The sequence below is a fragment of the Vidua macroura genome, chromosome 7 (genome assembly GCF_024509145.1).
Source record: "Vidua macroura isolate BioBank_ID:100142 chromosome 7, ASM2450914v1, whole genome shotgun sequence".
Classification (NCBI taxonomy): Eukaryota; Metazoa; Chordata; class Aves; order Passeriformes; family Viduidae; genus Vidua; species Vidua macroura.
This window is the reverse complement of record NC_071577.1, coordinates 13,386,240-13,408,441: the sequence shown is the minus strand read 5'-3', so window position 1 is coordinate 13,408,441 and position 22,202 is coordinate 13,386,240. Positions and strand designations below refer to the sequence as shown.

General features: G+C 48.6%; 1 protein-coding gene across 1 annotated transcript in view; it reads left to right on the top strand.

Moving 5' to 3' along the window:
• The first annotated feature begins 20,963 nt into the window (after nt 1–20,963).
• Nucleotides 20,964–22,202, top strand: part of SATB2 (SATB homeobox 2) — a 130,930-nt gene continuing 129,691 nt past the window's right edge. The window contains exon 1 of the mRNA XM_053982729.1: nt 20,964–21,012. The gene's annotated coding sequence lies outside the window, so the exon portion shown is untranslated. The remainder of the gene's footprint in view (nt 21,013–22,202) is intronic.

Sequence of the window (22,202 nt, the reverse complement as noted above, 5' to 3'; positions counted from 1 at the left end):
GACTCAACAGCAGTGTCTAGAATACCTTCTCTGGAATACATCCTTGTTATTGGGATGTAAAATTGAGGGCTTCATCAGTGCTATATAGGCAGTGCTTCCATAAAAATATCTACCCATTATATTTATCCATTGTTTGTTTCTATAGGGAGATACCCCGTGCATCTTTGTTCTGAAAGGAAATCCAGATTGTCTTGGGTTGTTTGCCCTATTGTGTTTTCCAGAATTGAAGGTACTTTTCTCTTGCTTTTAGTAGCCCTTTAAAATGTTTGCTTATAAAGCCAAAACTCCTGGAAATTAAAAAAAGGGTATGCCTGCCTTCTGCTTGGACCTGATCTTTCCATTGAAACCTGCCCTTATTCCCTACCCGTCCTTTCTCTGGGTGTCAGAACTTCAAGCTTCTGATTTATATTGCAGGATTAAAGAAGGGTGTCTCAAAGAATCAGGCTTTGAATAAATACTTGAATTTTGGTAAGAGTGAGGACAAGAGTGAGGACTGCGCAGTAGCAGTCCTGCTCACAGCCCTTGCTTCTCCCCCTTCTCTGTGAGGGCTCCTGTGTGTGGGAATGTACACCCTTGTATGTACATGCCTTCACCTTCACAGGAAAGTGAAGCTGTTGTGTTCTTCATTCACTGTATTCTACCAACTTTAATTTAATTTCATGAGGTGCACAGAACTGATATGAATAATGAACTCTAAACTATATTCACAAAAGAGAATGAGGAATAGCAGCCTTTATTCTGTTTCTCTATTTTTTATATCTTCTCTCATTTTGTATCTTTCTTCATTTTGTTCAGATCAAGTATACTTTGTAAAAGCACCCTCTGCTTTTTTTCATGTGTTAGTTTTATAAGAGAATAAGCTCTTTGGAGACTTAAGTGAGTTGAAGTGAAAATTTAGTACTCTGTTTGCCTAATTAAATAAAGACCTTTTTTTATATCTGTTTGGATTATCATGCATATCTAATTAGCCTGCTGGAACTAAATCCAAATTCAGGGCCTTGTCATGCAATCTAAAAGCAGCCCAGGTTGTAAATTCCTGGTCCCGAGGCCCAAAAGCCACAGATGTTGAGTGCTTGCTGCTATGCAAATACTCCTTACTGGTCCCGTTTCCCCCACCCCCTTTTGTTGCAAGTTTTGACTAGGAGGAAAATGCTTGTCACAAGCTCTTATCAGAATATTTTTTCATTCAGCATCTGTCTCTGCTGGTTAGCACAGCAGCACCAGTGGCAGAGCTCAGAGTGTGGAAAGGGTGGTAGAACCACACTATTCTTTGTGTACTGAGTCATTCCTGCTGCAAACTGTCACTAGATGACACAAGTAAAAACAACGCACTACAGCCTTGGTCACGATGAAGAGACTAATTTATTTTTTCTGACTCCAATCTTTTATAGTTCTCAAAAGATGCCAGTGGATTGGAGGGTGAACGTGCCACCTCTCCAACGACACTGGACAAACTACCTGTACATCAAATTTCTCCGCCTCTATGAAAGAATGCAAAACAATAGGTTGTTTACAGAAAGTTGTGTGAGAAAGTTCTCTACAAGAATGTAAACTCAGAAGGCTTTAGAAAACTCTTGATAACCAGGGCGACAGCAAACAGCATAAACTACAGTTTATTCAGATGTAATGTGTGGGACAGCAGACTCTGAGACTAGATGAAATAAAGGAATAGGTTATGGTTTTTTATTGATTGAATAAATGTTTAATCAATATCAACCTGAGGCCAGATTTGTGTTGGAGCTGAGCCAACTGATTAATATCACAGCTGTGAATGCCACAATCAAATTCTCACTGATTTTAGACAGTCTTTAAAAATAACTTGCGAAACTACAAGGTGATATTAGCTTCCTATAGATTTTTCACCTTATTAGTTTTTAGGTTTAATTATATTCCTACTTGTTCTATATCTCTCCCAGGCCTGCCTCCCCCATCTCACAAACATATGTACAAATGATGTACACAGTATATTGAAGACCCAAAGGTGCTTTGCAAGTTGTGAATTTTATTCTCTCTTTTAAGTCATTACCTTCCTGTGAAGGAATGTGATGAGCCAGCTAAGCCAGTTGTCTGGCTGTGTCACGTAACTCAGCAGTTCAAGGCATTTGAAAGCAAGGAAAGTTTGGTGCTTCAAATCTTGATGTCCTTTTCTCCAACAAGAACATCTTTTCCATGCCTATCCCAGAAATGTGCCTAAAGAAGCAGCTAGAGTTAGCAGCCTTTATATGTATGCACATGTGGGAAAACAGATGCCAGGTAAAAAAATGAAAAAGCAACTGCGAAAAATGATGGGAAAAGTCATCTGTTTCAGTGACCTTCTAATTCTGTTGTACTGGTCCTCCGGGGGACGTTACTGTCAGTGGCATTTACATCTCTGAACTGAAGGAGGTGTGTGGCCGTGAGATGGGGGCGTTCATCTCTGAACTGAAAGTGTTAGCGGACTCAGCTCCCCCAGTTCCTGTTTGCAACAGAGGAATATTGGCTTCCCAGAGCATTTGTAAGATCTAGCTTTTGTTTTCTGCAAAGTATAAGTGCATGAGAGACAACTGTCAGGCTTCACCGCGGTCCTACAATTAACAATTGACCAGCAGTTCTGGAAGGAAAACAAATCAGTGCAAATGAGAGTGAGGAGAGCAGGACAAGACTGTCCTGGCTGCATTGCATAACACATGCATGTCCCAGGCTGGCCAGTGCGCAGTGAGGACAAAAGCCTCATCTTTCCCTTGGTAAAACTGTTGTCAGGTCCTAGCCAAGATAATGTACAAGGAGATTTTCCATCATTCAGAAAGGAAAAGCAAAAGGTAGAATTACCTTTTACATGCTGTTTCAGCAGTGAATTAAATCTGTTTCTACTGATGTATTTTATTTTTATTATGACTATCCCACAGTTCTTATGTTATGTATCTCTGTCTCCTGTTGTGCCACAACAAATTCCTAATATTCTCTTTAGATAATTCTTTCAGAAATCGTGTTTTCCCATATAAATAAATCAATATAGATGTCTTCTGAGGTGTAGAGTCCAAACTCACTATACAACTCCAGGTAAGGTTTCCTTTGTAACAATGACCAGATTTTGCCAACTGAAGCTTGTGTGTGTTCAGTATATCTGAAAAGAACAGTTCTTACTCTTTAGAGCTGACACTTTGACATCCCATTTTACTCCAGAAAGAAAATTAGTTTAAGCTTTATTTGAAAAACTCTTGAAATGTGATTTATCAACTAGGAAAACACTCAGTTATAATTTGAGATTATAAGGTTTGTGCAAGTTTGCATATTAATAAATAATAATACATCTGCCATGTAGGTCTTGTTTCTGGGAGCTGGAGTGGAAGAGCAGATATTGTAACCTCTGCAGTTTTGCTTTTGCCTGAGGCAAGATCTTGGCCCATGGAAAGCAGTGGCAAATCTTGCATGAGTGTAGGGACACAGGATTTCATCTCAGATTTTCAGTGTTATAGTGGGCACCATGCACCAATGACCAAAGTCTGTCTGAGCCTCCATAGTATTTACAATTGTTATCTATTGGGATGAAGTTGCAGTGCTCACATTACCAAAGAAGATCCTTCAGGTAGATTTATTAATACTGAGGCTAAAGATAAATCGTACGGTGCCTTTCAACCCAAGCAGAACATGCATATTCACATGTACTCCACATCTCACCTGGTCTAAGCACTCCATGAATGCAACAGTACACATTGTTTCCAGAACACCAAAATTTCTTTTTCAATTTTACTTTTCCATTTCTTTCCACAGTTTAGTGCTAGATCAATAATTGTCAGGGCCCTGAGTGCCAAAAGGGTCTAGGGACCATGGTCAGCTTCACCTGGGGCTTCCCCTTACATGCCCTGCCCATAGAGACACAGAATTATAGGCCAGGGGCTGTGTTTAAGCTCAGCCCTTGCTAGTTCAGGCTGCTTCTTGAGAATAATAAATTTTGTGATTCAGGAAACAAACACTCCACCCAGGAAAAGAAGTGCTTAAGGTCAGATGAAAATATTCTTGTGGTGGTTAAAGAAATAGAATAAAACTTATGGAGAATGTTAGCCTAATGTATTACAAACGAGATATATACCGAAATAAAAAAGTAAATATTTTTGTGGGGTTTTTTGGCTTGCTTTGTTTGGTGGGTTTTTTTCCTCTTTGTTTGTTTGTTTGTAGCTGTTGGCCTCACTTTTAAACAATTTGGATTTTAATTTGGTTGCATTTTAACTGAAAAAATCACATCAGAATGAAAAGTGACGTCTAGAATATATTGTGAAGAAACAGTTGTTTCTAGAATGGTATTTGTCTACAAATACATCATCTGGCTGAGGGAATATGAGGAAAAGGCCAGTAGTGCAAAGATCTCTTTACCTTCCCTATTGTTCCTACCTACAGTAGGTAGGATGGCTCCTGACTTGCACACTGCTGGTTACTGCCTTCTCTTTTTCAAGCTTTTTTTGACCGAAGGCTAGATTCAGCCCACTTCTTTATAAGTTCAAGAATACAGTGTATTATGCATTCTGAATAATGGTTTCTCTATGTGTGTTTTAGCTTCTTCTGTTATTCTTCCTATTTCTTCATCCTGTTGCTTGTAAGAACAATACTTTGCAGCACTCTCATCTGTTGACTCCCTAATTATTTTTTAATAATCTTCTTCACCATTTTCACTAGCAACCAAGTATTTGTTAAAGACCCACTGAGAATGGAAAGGAGATGAGGGTATAATACTTTCTTGAAGTAAGTATATTTCCATTTTTCACATGAAACTGCTTTAGCGGATGTTGTTCTTAAAATATACAACTGACATAAACCCAAAGCAGCTACAAGAAATAAATTTCTCACAAAGAATGCCAGCCTACAGAAACATTACAATGAGCTAGAGCATGTTTTTTTAATCACAAATACCCCAAACAGCATGCAATTGCCTTATTTTTGTACAATGCCTATAACTAATGCACTGTCAGGAAAAAGAATCCAAATTCCTAAAAATAATTTTGAATAATTAATTATAGCCACCTGTTTAAACGGAATGTCTCAAACACCTAAGGCAGCAGGATCTGCAAGAGAATAATTCAGCAAAACAATAATATCCATATAAATTCAAGGTGAACACATGCTGGAAACTTGCAAATGCTGGGGAGTTTATCCAAGATTTGCAGCTTGGCCAGTGGGACAAAAAAGAACATTGATGATATCTTCATCAAGATAAGTACCAAGGTGAGACAGTGCTGTCTGAATGGTGGCTGAGTGGCTTCACTTATTACCCTACTGAATAGTCCAGGGGAATAAAACTCTGCAAGTGTCTGCCAAAGAGCCACTCTTTTGAAGTCTTGGATCCCAGGCTACTTTCTTCCAGGCTGAGTTAATTCATAGCTGAACATTATTCATCTTGAGGTAGAGACTGGTAAACCAGTGGGAGTTTCTTCGTTGTGTGGAAGATGCCCTTTCCTCCCACCCTCTCCCCCATACATAGTCAGGGTTACCTGAATTTTCTTTTTTATTTTCTTTTGCAGTGATAATTGTTGTATGGTGTCTTCGTAGTTTATGAGCTGAGGGAAGGAAGGATGGACACAGCAGTCAATGTGCCTGCAAATGTTGCTTAAAACCTCTTCTCTTTGGTATTGGCCACTGCTATCCCCTGTGTAGAAGGGGGTACAGATGGTGATACCTACAGCTCATTAACTCCTTTGATTTAGTAACAGCAAAAGTACTTTTCTGTTAGACAGAAATAACTCATTGAGTTAAGGAGGCCTGATGGAGTAACCCAAAACACAACAGAAGGCAGAAAATTTGGGCAAAACTTTTTTGGTAGTGTTCTTTATTCCAAATTCTAGTTGACTTTATCAACAAGCTTGTTTTTGTTTGTATCAGGCTGCAAAAACTCCAGATTTTAGAAACAGAATAGATGAGAAGGGAATCATCTGAATGCTTATTCAAAGTTTGAATGCTCTCTACAGCAACAATTGTCAATTGTTGAAAGGAAATACTTGTAGGAAAGAAAATACTACTGTATTTATTGTCAATAAACCTTCAGTAAATTGGGTCTTAAAATCATTGAAAGGCAAAGTTTAGCCTAGTTACTTGTGTAACAATGCAGAAGCTACTCCTAATGCAACTGCAGGAATGGGACTTTTGGCACTGATACATGTAAGATTCAGCCCTGTTTTTGAAGCTTCTTTTCCATGTTGACTTGATCACTGATTCAAACCAGGTGATGGGAAAAAATTAAGTTTTAAAATATTTGAAATGTGTGAAAGAAGAGATAACTATTTTTCCTTGGGAATTTCTATATGTTGCATATTTTATCAGTCTCCTTTCATAGCAATCTAAATATTATGTCCCAAGTAACAGTTGAAAAGGATCTTAAATACAGAAAGTTTTCAGATCATTCAAAAATGTTCTGAGAGTCTGAATTCTGCCCTGCATTTTGGAAATGTTCTCCCAGACTGGGAGGCAGACTGGTTTGGAAGAATGCACAGAAGAGGGAATCAGGAATGACTGGGGAACCTTCCAGTGACCTGCTACATAGCCTTGGGCAGTCACTCGGCTCCTTGCCTCTTTTCCTTCTCACACTAAATGACCTTGGGTGCATGTCAGGGCAGGAAGCTGGGAAGCAGCATGGCAGGATCCTTGGTGTCTTTCTCAAGTCTGCCTTTATGCAGAACAGAAGTGTGACCATTCTGCAGGCAATTTGCTCCTCCTTAGGCAGGGAAAGGGTAAGAGCTGCCTTAGCAAGTTCAGTGTTAAGACTACAATTTCCAGCAAACAGATCCTCTCTGATTGCTAAGTGGGTTAGGTTTGTTTCCTTTTACAGATGTAAAAAACAAGAGGTGACTTGAGAGGTTCTCAGTTGTGCTTTTGTGTCTTAGGAGGATGTGTCAGGTATACTATTAGTCAGTCTTGTTCTCTCAGATCAATAACATACTTCTAAAATACCACTCAAGAAATTTCTTTGTAGAAAGAGAACTAGAACAAAACTATGTCTGTAGCCCAAGCTTCTAAATAGCCAGGCTGTACGCTAACCTTTAGACCATATCTTTAAAATAGGAGCTAATGAGGCTTGAGTTCCACCAGACATTAATTATTAAGTGCTTATGTGAAAGTTGTCAAATATTGCTACTGCATCTCAGAAGATAAGTTCTGTTATTTGTTTTGTAGCTTCATCCCTACTAAGCCATATCTAGTTAATCTTTCCCAGACCACTCTGGCTCTTCTTGGGTGGGACATATACAGCCCTTGATATCACTGCTCACTGGGTCATCCTTTATATCTTAAGGTCAGATTTTAGTTGGTGTGGGCTTGTTATCTTTAGTGACTTGTGCTAGAGAGGGGAAAAATAGGTCCAAACTTGGATGTGTGGAATGCATTTCATCTACTTTTATAACATTGGAAAGAAAAATACACCTATCATATGTGTTGTTCCTAATTCTTAGCCTATCTTGCTTTACTGAGAATCTCAGTGCTTTTAAGCATCAGAGATACCTCACACCTCTTCTCTCCAACTCCCTCCTCATCTACCAAATTTTGGAATCCTTCTAATGAACTACAGAACAGAATGAACTGGTTGTGGTGAAGACCCACAGCAAAGTTTCTACAGCCTTCGCAATCAGGCCCCAAGAATGCACATTAGTCTGTTCTGGTATGACAGAAGAAATAATAGATCAGAAGTCTCTGAGACAATTTTAGAATGGATCAGTTTATGAAAAAGGTCTGATTATGTAAGTGGTTGCCATTGATTTCTGAATGGTGAGAGCATTGAGAGAGCAGTGAGGACCAATGAAGCCTCTGTCTTGTCTCCATCTGATGGAAAATAGAAGTTTTGAGGTTTTACCTGTGTTCACAAAACTACTGAAATAGGTGTGTAGTCTGTTTTCTCAAAGCATACATAACTGCTGTACCTGAGAAAGAATAGATGCTGTAAAGACATGAAGAATTAAATATTGATAGCACAACAAAGACCAAAATTCTGACTTCGTCTGCTTTGGTGCAGTCATACAGAAGCACATCACAGCCACACTGAGTGGCCATTTTTGTTCATCTTCAGCCAGTTTATATGCATGGCACCATGCTGTGCATTTTTACATGCTGTGCAGGAGCCTGGAGCTCAAAAACCAGCACTGATGTTTGCCTCGTGCTACTCTGCCTTTCTTATGCAGGACTGGCAGAAGCACTCACTGTCTGCTGGTGTCAGAATGGTTCTGCCACTGAGGTTCTGTAACTTGCCCACAACAGCCTCCAGTGACCCTGCTTTACTGTCTTGCCCACCAAAACAAGATAGCCTCAGGTGAACTGCCTATTGACATTGAAGTCTAGCCTCAGACAACTCTGGAGATATGCCCAAGAGCTGTTTCAGACAGTGCTTGTTGGCTTACTCCAAACTCATGTCAAGAATCAGTTTCAATATCTGGTGGCACAAACCATTGTGTTCTGGGGCCTAGGAACATTCCTGAAAATGCAAGGTATTTCCCACATTGATGGATCTCAAGCTGCTACAGAATTTCTCTTGATAAAGATGTTTTTAAATTATTTAAAGAGTATTTAAAAATGTCAATCATGTCAAGAAATTTAGTTTTTATTGCAGTGGAGATGGACAAGTGTAGCCAGAAATTTGAAATATGATGGTATCGAGACTAAGTAAAAACACTAAGAGCTTTCCTGTCACTCTAGAACTCAAATGGATATTGAAGCTTTCACCACCTGAGCTGATGGTGTAAATAACTGGATATGCTGCTTTATCATAGCTGTGCACTGCTTTTGCAGGAGAGGCTTTGTTCTCTTTTCCTAAATTACAGGGAAAATTGAATGGAGAAGGAAGGACATGTAATTTGGAAAGGACTGGCAGTGAAAATTACTTTTTCCCCTTAAAATTATGAAATATGCAAAATCTCAAATTTCTGTTCAGATTTGAAATGGAAATCGGGTTTTTTTTAATCCTAAAACTTTGTTAAATCAGGAAAGCATTTTCTGCCCAACTCTAAGCAAAGTATTGTGATAAACCTTCAAACAGAACATCACCAAAAAGCCAAAAGTGACTCTGAAGCCCACCAGAAGTCTTAGAGAAAACTTGGTGGCACAGAAAAGGTTGGCTTCAATTTGCAAGAAAAGAAAGTCTTCATGGTTTTAGAAGTGATGAAAGATAGCTGAGTAAAGGCTCAAGGAGCTGTGTCTGCAGCAAAGGAAGTGGGTGGACAGATCCCTGTATACAACAGTGCTATGAGATGTGAAATTGCTAAAATAGCCCCTGCCTAATGTAATCACCTTTCAAAGAATATTTGAGAGGCATTTTGTCAGTGAAATATAAACAAAGGCTATGTTTGAAATTTGAAACTTGTCCAAAGTAATTTTTCTTTCAAAGGCTGTTTCCCCTGCTTTTGCTTGTTCTAGTGCTTTGAAAATGCATGTTTTTAGAGGACAAGCTATTTTTAATTGTTTATTAAAAAAACCCAGCATCAACAAAACAACCAAACCTTTTACAAAGCAGTAAGGAACACCAAATGCATCTCTGAACAACTTCATTTTTCTAGCACAATAGAAACTGCCTAAAAGCAGCCATTACCCAAGAACTTTTGGACACTTTTTCTAGAGCAGAGATCTTATGAGAATATAGAGAGAACAGCAGTCATGGTACCAATAATTTTTTTGCCATTTACAAATAGGCTGTATCAGGACAATAACTTCAGATCTTAGAATGATTTCTCATTCTAAGACATTCCAGCTTGCATTACAAACTAGTAGCATGATCCCTTAACTGTGCCTGTGTAAGACTCCTGTTGGCTTCAAAGGCAGTGCTGTGTTCAGGCTGACACAGGATCATGACCTTAACCCAGAGACAAATTATTTACTGTGGTCACTTCAACTTGTGCTGAACAGGAGCTACTGAAAGAAAAGTGAGCAAACTGCCTAATATTGTCTATCTTAGCTGTTGCTTAAGGCAGGAAAGTAAAAACCATAAACCACAAAAAACACCTTACCTCCTTCTGCAGCTAAAATTTTGTTGAGGGTTGAATTATGGAGGACGTAAGTCAACAGTTGAGCTAGGATTTTGAATACAGTTAACTCTAGGGTATCTCAAATATCCCCTGATATCTCTTACGATCACTAATGATCACTTTTTAAATCTTGAACACTGAAGTTTATGAACACCAGGAATAATGACACATGGTTTCTCATGGCTTTTGTCTGGCGTTGGACTATGAGTCATGACACGTTTTTTGCTGCAGGTGGCCCATTTATATCTGCTTTCCTTCTCAGTTGGTTCTTATCTAATGAGACAGTTAATCTTGCAACTTTTCTTATGGCAGGTCACACTGGGGGAGAAATGACAGGACTTCCCTCCTCTACCCTTGTCCTTACTCTTCACTGCTGGCAGGAACTTACTAATCCCTTTCACCTCTGTACTTCAGATCCTGTAAATTTTAAATGAACCATCACCCACATGTTTTTAGAGGGAGTTGTGAATGTATCATGACTGTGTGAGATTTGATTTACAGGAAACTCAGGGGGCAGAAAAAGTCACTGGTGCTATCTGCAGGCATTGGTGGAAATTATCTCAGAACGAAACCTGTTAATTTGTAGGCACTAGCATAGTTTTTCTTTGTTGCAATGGGGATCACCAAAAGGTTTCTATTGTATATTCTACCCTTTTTGTGCTTGGAGAGTAAAAAAATGTAGGAGTCTTACTCCCCTTGAGAGGGCACACACCACAGATCTCAGACCCTTTACCATCTTCTTAGGAAATCCTTGATTATACAGAACTGGGGGGCAGGGACTGAATTGCAAGCTACCAGGGGCTCCCACTGCCATCTCAAGCCACTGCCACTTGATGGCTTTATCCTGCTCTACATGCCCACTCAGATGGCCAGCTGCAGCCTCAGCTAAATCCTTAAGAACTTGTAGAAATGAGTTGTGCATTATTCCTCAGTCATGAATATATGAAAGAGAAATCCAGCCTGGCAGTTGCACAGTTACTTTACATGCCTGGTTTCCCATGAAGCCTACCTCCTATTTTGATTATTTCTCAGCTGTTGTTTCTAATTTTTGTAAAGGCTTCAGGAAGTTTGTTTTAGCTGAAGTGAGTGAATTGTATTGGCAGAAATGAGGCAAAAGTGAAGATGAAGGGTCTGCTACATTGTGTAGGCATTGTACGTTGACTTAATTGAAAATATATTAATATAAACAGACTTCAGAATTCCTCTCCCCTCTCTTTCCAAGCTGAAAGCCACCCACGGTCACAGTGATGCCAAGGGCGTTTGGGTGGCAGAGGGGAGGTGGTGGGGCTGAGGGTGATGCCTTGAGTGGCTACCTAGAACAGAGGCTAGACAGTGTTAAAGAAATGAAGTAGGTTTTTATTAAAAAGTCCTTCAAAGAATACACCTTGGGCAGTACAAGAGCCTGGACGGGGCTACAGGATGACAGATCACACGTTTTCACACTTTTATAAGTTTTGGTTCGTTTACATATTTGGGTTAATTGTCCAGTTACAGCTTTAGGTATGAAGTCCCGTCCCTCCAGATTGCTCTCCTCAATTCGCTGTTGTTTATTATTTTGGGGCCTGAAGCTGGAATGGTGTCCTTGGTTCTCAGGCTGGAAAAGGATTGTTTTGTCTAACAAAACAACTTGCTAACACTTTATATGAAGTTCAGAGTTGTATACTAATGCAGTACAAAATCTGGAAAATATGACAGTTAAAACTTAAGGCATCAAGGGTGCAGCCCGTGGGGTCGGGCTGGCCCGGCCCAGTGCTGCACTCCCCTGTTTGTTTTGTGGGAGTGGACAGGCGCTGGGAGTTCGTTGGGATTTTACTGTCGAAGCTTTCTAAAGTGGTGTAAATGTGTGTGCACAAGCTGCCGGGCAGACCTATAAAAGCAGGACCATATCATCAAGGTGAAAATTGAGAAAGTGATTTACTTGGTTCTTGTCCTCGTCAGTGAGGACGAGAACCCCCTGTCCCGGTCGGCTGGCCGGCGCTCGGCTTCTCACGGCCGTAGCGGGGCTGAGCGCTAGAGGAGGCGGGGGTCGGGAGTCTCTGCGCCGCTGCGGGCTCGGCCGGGGCACCCGAGCCCCGCGGGGCCGGCGCGCAGCAAGCCGGGCTTCTACCGGTGTTCGGAGCCTGCCGCAGATCTGATTTGGTTCGTACGCTTCAGTAGTAGCAAAGTAGTCCGCAAATATTTGTTTGTCTGTGGGCGCCCCACAGGCAAATGCGCCGGGAGGTGCTCCCAAGAGCGCTCGCTTCCCAGCCTTTGGCGAGTCTTGGGAAGCCTGCAAGCCGGAGGGCTCCTGTTCCTTCGGCGCGGGGTCCCGCGGCGCGCTCGGGACTGTGAGGGTGGAGGGCTGGACCGCCTTCCTGCTGGAGGTGCCGTAGCTGCTGACAGCTCCCTGACACAGGCACAGGCCAGGGCCCGACGACCTCTGGCGTGGGCACAGAGAGGACAAACAGGCGACAAACGGTGGGCCCGGATGGGTTGTGTAGCAGAGACATCCATGCCTCCATCTTTCTTGAAGACAGACTGGCAGTGCGATGCCCCTGCACCCCTCATCCCGTTCTCCAGCTGATGCAGCTTGCATATCTTGCAAATCGGAGGAAAACACCCGGCAAAAACCTGGGAAAACCGCTTCCACTTTTTGGTATACAGATGCTGACATAGCCTCCCAGAGGCAGGCTGAGGAGGCCGAGGGCAACTGACGGAGTTAGCAATGCTGCTCGCACTCTCCCAACCAGTTACAAGGATCGGCCTTTGCACGGAGAGTCGACACGCTGTGATAGTGGAGGCAACGTTTGGGGAGGCCAGGAAGAGTCCACACAAGGGAGAGGGAGTACACGGGAAGAGTGGGAAGGCCCCATGCCCACTTGACAGGGTCGGGCCACCAGCCTGATGGTGCTCCGTAGTCGTGATCTGCGGAGTGCCAGGGGGAGGCTGCCTCGGTGCCCGGGTTCAGCCCTTTGGCCGTACACAGGTGCGGTTGGGTACCTATCTGCAGGAGCTGGGGATGGACACTCTCCCGTGGCCCTGCGTTGTGGCGGCGTGCGAGGGCAAGGGTGCGGAAGGCGCGGCTCGTCCAAGGGAAACGATGGCGGGAACAAGCGGCGCTCAGCGGGCCGTGTCCGCGCCCCGGCCCACACCCTTGGGCCACTCCCTACCCTCCGGCCTGACGCCAAGTGCAAGCAGGGCGGAGGGTCACGGCCGGCACCGAAAGGACAGGAGTTGCCTCCAGACATGTGTATCGCCGGTGCTGGCCTCTGGCCGGGGCGCGGACACGGCACCTGCCACCCTGCCCTGGTCCGGTTCCCGCGGGCGGTCGTGCCGCGTCGGTGCCGCCGAGAGTCGCCGAGGCCAAAAGTATCAAAATCCGGATGCTACTAGCACTTCCCTCCCGAGGTGACAGGAGCAGGTCCATCCTCTCCCCATATCGTAGGAGTCGAATCCTGGCTCCACCTGCGTGGAGGCTTCCCCGTCAGTCCGCTGCCTGACGAAGCTCAGTGTCCCCACCTTTCTGATGGCGGCAAGCCGGCGGGGCTGTGGGCTCCCGCCAGTAGGAGCAGCAGTGACTGCCTGGGAAGAGATTGCTGCCCGTCTCACCGCCAGGCTGTCGAGGACTCGGCTCGGCTTGAGACTGGCCCGCGTGGGTGCCCGGAGCTCTGGGAGTGGATCAAGCAGGGCTGGAGCCGCCGGGGCGCGGGGTGCCGTCAGCTCGCCCCTCCGAGGCGTGCGCTTCGCTCGCGTCTAGGCGCCCACTTGTGGTCCCTCAATCGGATCGAGTCAGTTCTGTGAAATTCCTCGGGGCTGACCGTCAGGGAGCCCGGGCTCTCTTGAAAGCGACTTAGGAAAAGCACAGGGCTGAGGAACTTTGAGAAAGTTGAGCGAATTCGTCCCTTTTGTGTGAGGGGAGACTAAAAAACCGCACGCCATGACCCCCTCTTGAATGAGAGCACGCACGGGAGCCGCTGCAACTCCGCCTTGTCCTGGCTGCGGAGGGAGATGCTGCAGCCCGAGAAATCCTGCCGTATCTCATTCAAAACATGTTGATACAAAGTCAAGATGCGAACAAACATGCTTTCCCCGGTAAACGCGCGCAAAGACGCCTCAGAAATCGGGAGGCTGCCGTTGTTTATGTCCATCTTAGCGAAGAGGGATGTGCAGAGCTATTCCCAGGGACAGAACAAATACCTGCTAAGAACCAAAGGCGCCATGAGTTGTCGCACAAATTAATTGATCCAGTAATCGCTAGGGCTATAACACCTTATTTATGATAGAGCATGTGACACAGTCTTCAAAATGTGGTAGCTCCATGTTACCACTTCTTTATTACTTGTACAAGCTAATAGGTAAAGTGACTTTTACCTTCTTTACTTGAAGGAGACACAAAGAAGCAGACAGGTAATTCCGCGCTGCTAATTATTGTGATGTGATGGGTAGGGAAGGGAGAGGTTGTATTGGAAAATGGAAGACCGATTATGAAATCTCGCAGTTTAGCTAGTAGTGACCATCTCAGACGTCATGATTATTTCTTCTTAAACTGCGGATGCCAGTATTTTAGAAAATCTGGCACCTTATCTACCAGCGAGTGAACCCGTTTATTCTGTCCGATAGCATGATTTGATAACAGGCAACCTTTTTTTTTTTTTTTTTTTTTTTTTTTTTTTTTTTTTTTTTTTTTTTTTTTTCCTGGGACTGATTTGAATTCTCGCCTAAATGTTAGCGTTTTAAATTGACTGTTTAGGTGTTGCGCTTCAGGGTGTGGAGAGAGGGAAGCGGTAGCTCTCTCGCTCGCTCCTGGGTTCTGCGGTACCGAGAAAGATCGCACACAGTGCCGAGAGCGGAGCGCGGAATTTTGCCGTCTGCCGCGGTGAAGTTGCGGTAGTGTTGCAGTTCCGCTTGTGTGAGGCTTGCCAGGCTTAAGGCAAAAAGTGTCCCGTATACAAAACGATCAGAATATTTACAGGTAATTGTGACTGTCAAATACTTCGTTGCGTTGACAAAGCGCAGAGATCTTGGAGCGTTTCGTCTTTCGGGGGGTGGGAGGTTGCTGGGGCAGGGGACCCCTGCGAGGGGCAGCGGCGCGGGCCCGTTCGGCCGGGGAACTGGGGGGCTTCTGGATCCCAGCGAAACGCTGGCAAGGAGGAAATAACAGTGTCTTCCCGCAGAGACGGTGTGGCTGAAGGGCTCTTCCTGGGGCAGAAGTGCAGCGGTTCACGGAACAGAGTAAGTGAGAGCTGCTGTCCCCACTGGGGACAAACTCTCTTGTGAGATGCTGATTTAGTTGGAGCGATTCCGTGACGGGGAGCACACGAGCACTGCGTCTGCTCTGGTTTTATAATGGGATTTCAAACGGTGGATAATTCTCACCCGTCCTTTAACAAACCTGAAATTTGTCACGGGAGCGCGCTGGCTGCGCGCAGGCCGGCGGCCCCTCCGGCGGAGGGGGGCGGGGGGGAGAGGGGGCAGGGCGGCCGGGGGAGACGCAAGGGCTGGAGGAAAAAGAGACTTTAGGTGGAATTGCTCTCGCTGCTTGACAGCGGTGCTTGGCGACAGTGGTGCCTTGCCTGGGCACGGTGGCCACGCAGCTACTGAGGCCACGGCGGCTCCGCCGGCGGTGGCTGAGGCCGTACTGCAGGGCTGGGAGGTGGCAGTCCCCGCCGGCGGCCGAGCACTTGCTTCCGGCCCCTTCCACGCCCTGCTTGCTTCTAAGGAACGGGCCGGGGTGGCATGGAGACAGCCTCGTCAGAGACTGTGGAAGCAGAGGGGGATTAGCTCCGCGGAGCCCAGCGGGCGAAAGGCGGGCAGCTCAGGGGAGTTTCCTCAGTTCCCAGCCGCCCCGGTATCTGCTTCATAGGCTTCTGCCTCGTTCTGCCGCATCGAGAAGCCACGTCCAGGTTGAAGGACGCCACCTCGGCAAGGCTACCGGGGCTGTCTCGGGCGGCGGGCCACCTTTTGGCCACCCTTTAAGGTGCTGGGAGCGGGCAGACAGCCCCGAACCCCGAAGGGGCCCTTTACATGGGCCAAGCACGAACTCTAGCCCCGAAACTCTTTCTAAGTGTTGGCGCATATTGCCTGGCAAAGTTCTGAGGTCGCAGGAAAAGACGATAGGATTGTTTGCAGGAGGAAAAGCGACAGGATTTGGCCCTTTCCTGCCCCTGGGCCCCATGTGTGACCCCTCTGCAGAGAGCGCCTTGCTGAGCCCCGTAGGTAGCAGTACAGGGCTTGCGAAAGCCTAAAAAGACTGATCGTTATCCTGTCAGCTTTCCATTTGCGGTGATTCCGCCAGGAACAAGCCAGGTTCGTGGCGCAGCCGGGAGGATCTGGGCTACCTTCTTGCAGGAGCCAGTCTACGGGATATTTGCGGGTCGTGTGTGTTAGGATGGGTTTCCTCGATTTGTTCAACGGCGTTTTCAGCCTTTATAGTTCAATAAACCCCTGTTGTTTATCTTCACTCGAAATCCCCTTCACTGTCTGCCCTTTTTTTCTAAGCAGATCCACAGCCTTCAGTTACTTGCACAGAAAACTCTAAGCCTTCAGCCGGGCACCCCAGCTGCCGGCCGGGCTATTTTGTCACAGGCTGCCCTGCCTTTGGCTTCAGCCTAACGGCGGGGAGCGAGGGCGGGAGTTGGGAGCCGGCATCGGGGCCCCGTGCGGTCCCGCCACGGCTCTGCTCCCTGAGCACCATTTCGCGTGGTAGGAACCGGCGGAAGCTGCTGCCTTGTGCCGCAGAGCAGAGGGTTCTCCCTAGGCATTTACTGAAGTTTTAATTAAAACGGGCGTACTCTGTTGCTGCCTCTGTTGAGAGGCAAAGTTTGGATTTAGGAGGAAAATAACACCCTGCTCTGTCCAAAGGACAGTCGCTAATGAGCACCGTGTCCTGAGCGCGGCGGGGCTAGGGCTAAGCTCAGCCCGTTCGGAAGCTCACGGGGAGGGGGCTCCTGGTTATGTTGAGGTCTTTACTCGCATCTGGTCTCCACCGACCGTAGCAACTCGGAGAGCGCTTGAGCCTTTGTGAGGCGATGGTGTCCAACCTGGCGGGTGATGTTTTGTTTCTAGGTTGGAGCCTGGCGGGGCAGCAAGGATGCTATCTCGCTAATTTACGTAAATCGTTGTAATTAAAACGATTCGTGCCTCGGGGTACGAGATCTCAGCCCTGCAAGCTCGGCATGTCCTGCAGAGCTCTGCCGTCACTCGTTCTCACCCCGGGCTAGAGCGCAGTTGGAAGGGAAGAGCGGGCTTCCCCGGCACCCTGCGTCCCGTAGGCACATTAGGGGTGTAAAGGCAGGCGCTGGGCTGCCTCCCGGGCCGGGGCTGGCGGCTCTCTGCTGCAGCCCCTTCCCGCATTCGTTCACGCCGCAGCTCTGGCACTGCGCGGCAGGCGGAACGCTCGTTTCCCGTCCTGGCGCCGCTCGGAGCGGCCACCTCGGGGTGAAGCGGGGGACACCGCCCGGCCCGGGGCAAACGGCACTGGAGTGGCCTTAGGTTGCGGCGAAGGAGCAGCCGCAGTTGGGTGCTCGGGTGGAGGGGCTTGTTAGTTACTTCTCTCTCGGATCTAAGGAACTTTCCTAAATTGCAACGAAGGTGGCAAAACTCTTCCTTCATTTCCAGCTATAAGCTGTTAATTTGAAGGAAAAGCCACAGAGCACAAACGTTTCGGTCTGTGCTCTCTGTTCCTGACAGTTCACAAATCTAAACAGAACTATTTTAAAGAAGCCATGCATTACTGAAGAATCTCGAAGTCTGTTAAGGTGAGGTGGGTCGATGAGCTTGATATCTCACGGAGGAAATCCCTTGCGGTTATCATTGCAGCGTGTGATTGCGGGAAAACACAAGCTCAGGGCCAAGGGGAAAGCCAAGATCTGGAGACGTGCGCGAGGAACACGGGGAAGCTGCAGATCGTAGTGGGGAGCCGGGGGGCAGGAGAGAGCCTAGCAGGACTCCGGCAGCGGCCGGCTCAACCCCGCACCAGGCGTCCAGCCGGCCCGGCCTGCCGGTGAGCCCCGCTCCCTGCGCCCGCCTTCGCCGGGGCTGCGCTGCCTCCTGGGCACCGAAATACGGTGTCATAGCGTATTACGCGCTACTCGGCTCCGGCCGAGTCGTTCCCTTCCCTGTATACGTCTAGCTGTAGAGATTGCTTCTCTGTTATCCGCAGCTCCTTCTCCATATAAACCAGCGTTAACAGCAGAAGGCTGATTAATAAAACCACTGGGGGGAAGGATGGAAGCGCGGGTAGGTCTGCAGAGATACTGCTGTCCCGAAACCCTTTGGTCGGAGCTCAGACGCCATGAAGACGCTTTGGGTTTGTTTTTTTTTAAATTATTTTTGTTATTCCATTGGCACAGCACGAACGAGCCGCGTGGATCCCGAAGGGGCTGGAGGCAGCCGACGGTGCTCAGGGGATGCAGAGCCGGCTCCCGCGGGGCCGAGGCGTTATGCCGCGGAGCCGGGGGGGCTTTGCCAGGCGGCCCGGCGGCCGCCACAGCAGCCGCCGCGCTCCCCCTCTGGACAGCCGCCGTTTTAGGCTTGGGTTGCAGGGGGAAAGCAGCGGCTTGTGGCTGGGAAAGGACGATGGCCGGCGCCGTGCTCCCGCCGGCACTGTCGGCTGGAGCCAGACCTTTCCCCTCGAAGTGCTGCGGGCATAGCCGGGCTCCTCCCGCCATTGGGCTCAAGGACATTTTCGTTTCATTTCGGCTTCCCCTCGTGAACCTGCCGCCGAAATCGCGGTAGTACGGAGGGACGAGAACCCCTCCTACGGCAGCAGGGTTAGATGGCTCGGCCCCGACAGCGAGCGCTCGATGGCGGAGCCACCCCGCAGCTCCTCGGCTGCCCAGCGCCTTTCCCGGACCGCGAGGGGACGCGAAGAAGGCGCGACTGGGCAGGAGGTCGGTCCTTACGCGCTGCCCATCGCCGGTTTGCCTGTGCCGCCGCTCTGCCCGGGCCGGGCCGCGGGATAGGAGAGGGTGTCGGAGCCTCGACGGCATGTGGCGCGGCGGGCAAGGTGGCAGGGCGGAGCGGCGCTGCCAGGGCCGAGGGCGCAGCGGAGGGCGGCGGGAGGGGCCCGCTCGGCCCCGCGGCAGGTGCTGCCGCCGTTCCCGCACCGCCGGGGCCGCGGGCGGGCGGGAGCAGCGGCCTCCTCGAGCTGCGCCGGCGCCAGTGCCCGCGCGATGGCGCTGTGCAAAGGCGAAGGCACCGGGAAGGGTCGGGCGGGTGGTCCCGGCCGCGGCCCGCAGGAGCGGCCGTGGGCTCGGCTCCCGCCGCGATGGAGCCCGGGCCAAACGGAGAGACCGGAGCCCTCGCCTGTGGGATCCGTTCGCCCCTCTCCTCCTGACCCGGCGTCCTGTCAGTGCGGACTACAGCCGCCACCCCGAAGGGACCCAGAGCTGCCTCGCCGCTGCTGGGGGCCATTCCGCTCCCAGCCCGCCGGCCCCTGTGCCCTCGTGGCAGCCCAGGACCTCTGCGCTTCGAGGCAGTGCCCGCGGGCGGTGGGCCGGTGTCCCCCGGGACCCCAGCGTGCGGCGCCGGGGACCTCACCGCGGCCCGGGCCACAGCGCTCAGCCCCGGCCGAGCCTCGCGGTGAGGCTGTCGTCCCGCGGGCGCCGCGGCCCCTGGGAAGTACCGGGTGGATGGGGGAGAAAGCAGCAGGCGAGGAGAGCGCCCGGCAAATCCCGCCACGGGGAGAGCCACGGGGGCCGGCTCTCGGCCCGGCTGCGTGGGGCGAGAGCTGCCCCGGCCCGGGCGGCGGCATCGCGGGTAGCGGAGGCCCGGGAGGTCGCCACAGCCCCGGCTGCAGCCCCCGCCTGTGAAGCCCTTGTGAGCACAGAGCTGCGATCGCTTTCATGCGTTTTGGCTTTAAAAGTGGTAGTTAATGAAAACCAAACCTTTCCAAGGAGGTGTTTTTGTTCAAAATTTTTTGATAATCAACGACTGAAGGGGTCGGCAAACTTCAGTAACAAGGAGCGCTGGGCACTCGGAGCGCATCCATCCTGTTCCCATCAGAGTGAGAGAGCAGAGAATTTTCGTACCGGAGTTCGTGTTAGAAAAAGCAAAACAGGTTATTAATATTATTATTTTTAAAAAATAGTTGTTTTTTTAATTGCGATATTGAAGACGGGTGAGGAAAGCAATGGGAAATAATAATCTTTTCTTTCCAGTGGAAATAAGGACATGTGAAAATCATACAATGGTGGAAAAAAGCGTTTGTAATTCGAAACAGAGAGAAAAATCTTTTATTGGGAAAAAATCTGTAAAAGAAAAACAAGCATCATACTTCATAAGATCCGTAAAAATTAAGTGATGTTTACACAACAGAAGTTACCAAACAACATTTATACGAACTCGGTTACGTTTCCCTCGGTTTCACTAACAAGCCCCTTCGCTTCCGTGTCAAAATTTTCAAATTATTACGGCTCCCGATTTCAAAGTTATTTTCTCAGAGTCTTTTATGTAAACATTCAGTTTATAAATACGGACTAAACACATATTCGCTAATCCTGATATTCCAGTGAACGCGGAAATGAGAAACCAGCTGCCGGTGGAGAAAAAAACGAAAGCACGAGAAAGGTGCAGGGGATTCATTGCAAATGAAGCAATCGCTACATATATATTTAAATGTATTTAATTGTATGCATTATTCAAATGCCCTTCTGACTAGTTTAATAATTTAGAATCGATAGTTTTCCTAAAAACTTTATAAAATATTTACACTTAATAAAATATTAATCAATTAACAAGCCAGTTGTACTCTTATAGGAGCTTTACTGAAGTCCTGTAATCGTGCTGTCGCCACACGTCTCCGCTGTTAAGGAAAGGATCACTGACAAAATGTAAATGAAGATCTTCAGACGGTGGTGTTTATAAAATACCTCATTAATGGGCTTGGATTGAGTCTCTCCATCCATCCACATCATCAGATATAATAATAGTAACGAATCAGACAGGGAAGATCCTGGCTAAACCATTGGCATTTTTTTTTTCCAGAAGTACTGAAGTCCTAAATCACCAATTCTTCTAACTTTCTGGCCATTGATCCGCGGGCATTCGTAGTTCAACATCAAAGGTAAGAACAAAACATTATTCAATTATTCAATAGCTGGCAGAAAACGTTAACTTCCATGTAAGAACGTTAACTTCCATACTGCTGAGCTTTATCAAATTTAGCTGGGGGTGGGGGGGGGAAGGGAGAAAAGTTAGATCGGGTTATTTAAAAAGAAAACAGAGAGTTCTCCAAACTTTGAGGCTCGTTTCTGAGAGGGAAAGCAGGAGACCTGGCTGGCGGCAGCCGCTGCGCTCTCTCCTCCACAGCCTGCGCGTTCCCGGCACCGCCGCTCGCTTCTCCGACCGCTCCCGGGGTCCCGGCCCTGGCGGCATCCCGGTCCCCCCCGCCCTCGGCCTTCCGCTGTTCCCCGTATCTTCTCTGGCTCCCCCCGACTTCAGCCGGCGATGGGACGCGGTTCCCGCGGTCACAGCTTGCTGTCCTGAGGCAAGGCTGGCACCGCGTCCAGACTTCGCCGGCGGGTTCCCCTGCCCCTGCCGAGGCGGGGAGAGACACGAGTGCCTCGGCCGAGGCGGGGAAAGCCGCACTTGGCACTGCTTTTCGGGGCCGGCCCGGAGGTCGGATGTGGAACGAAGGGATGATTTCTCTTACCCTGCCCGGGGATCCGCTGCTTCTCCCGGCACTATTTTCAGGTGCGGCCCGGAGCTCACCGGGACACCCGAGCGTTCGGCGGGCGAGTGGGCTGTCACTGCCACTCGCAGGCAAGGAGGAGCGCAGCGGGACCGGCGGCAGCCGATCTCCTGTGGGGACCTGACCCTCCTCCAAACCCCGAGGCAGCACTGGGACGGCTGCATGCGGGCTCGGGGCAACCACTGCTGCCCACCCTACTGTCTCCGGGCGCTTACGGGAAGAACGAAGATCTGTCAGCAGGGCTGTCCGGTGGCCGTGATGCTCCCGCAGGTCCCCAGTGTCGCTGTGCCCGGGACGGGGGGCTCCGCTCCCCACTAACCCCCCTTTTTTTTGACCCTCCGGCGCCACCGTAAAAGACAGAGTTCTTAAGGGAGCACGGGGGGAAGGGCGGCGCCGCGCGGGGAGCCAGCCGCGGACGGGCGGCAGGGGAGGCGGAGGAGGGGGGTGTCGGGGCACTTTGGGTGCCCACCGCCGCCGCCTCCTTCCCCGCCGCCCGTCCGCCGCCCGCCCCCCGCGCCAGAAGGGATTCCCTCGGTCCACCTTAACGTAGGTCTCGTTCCGCC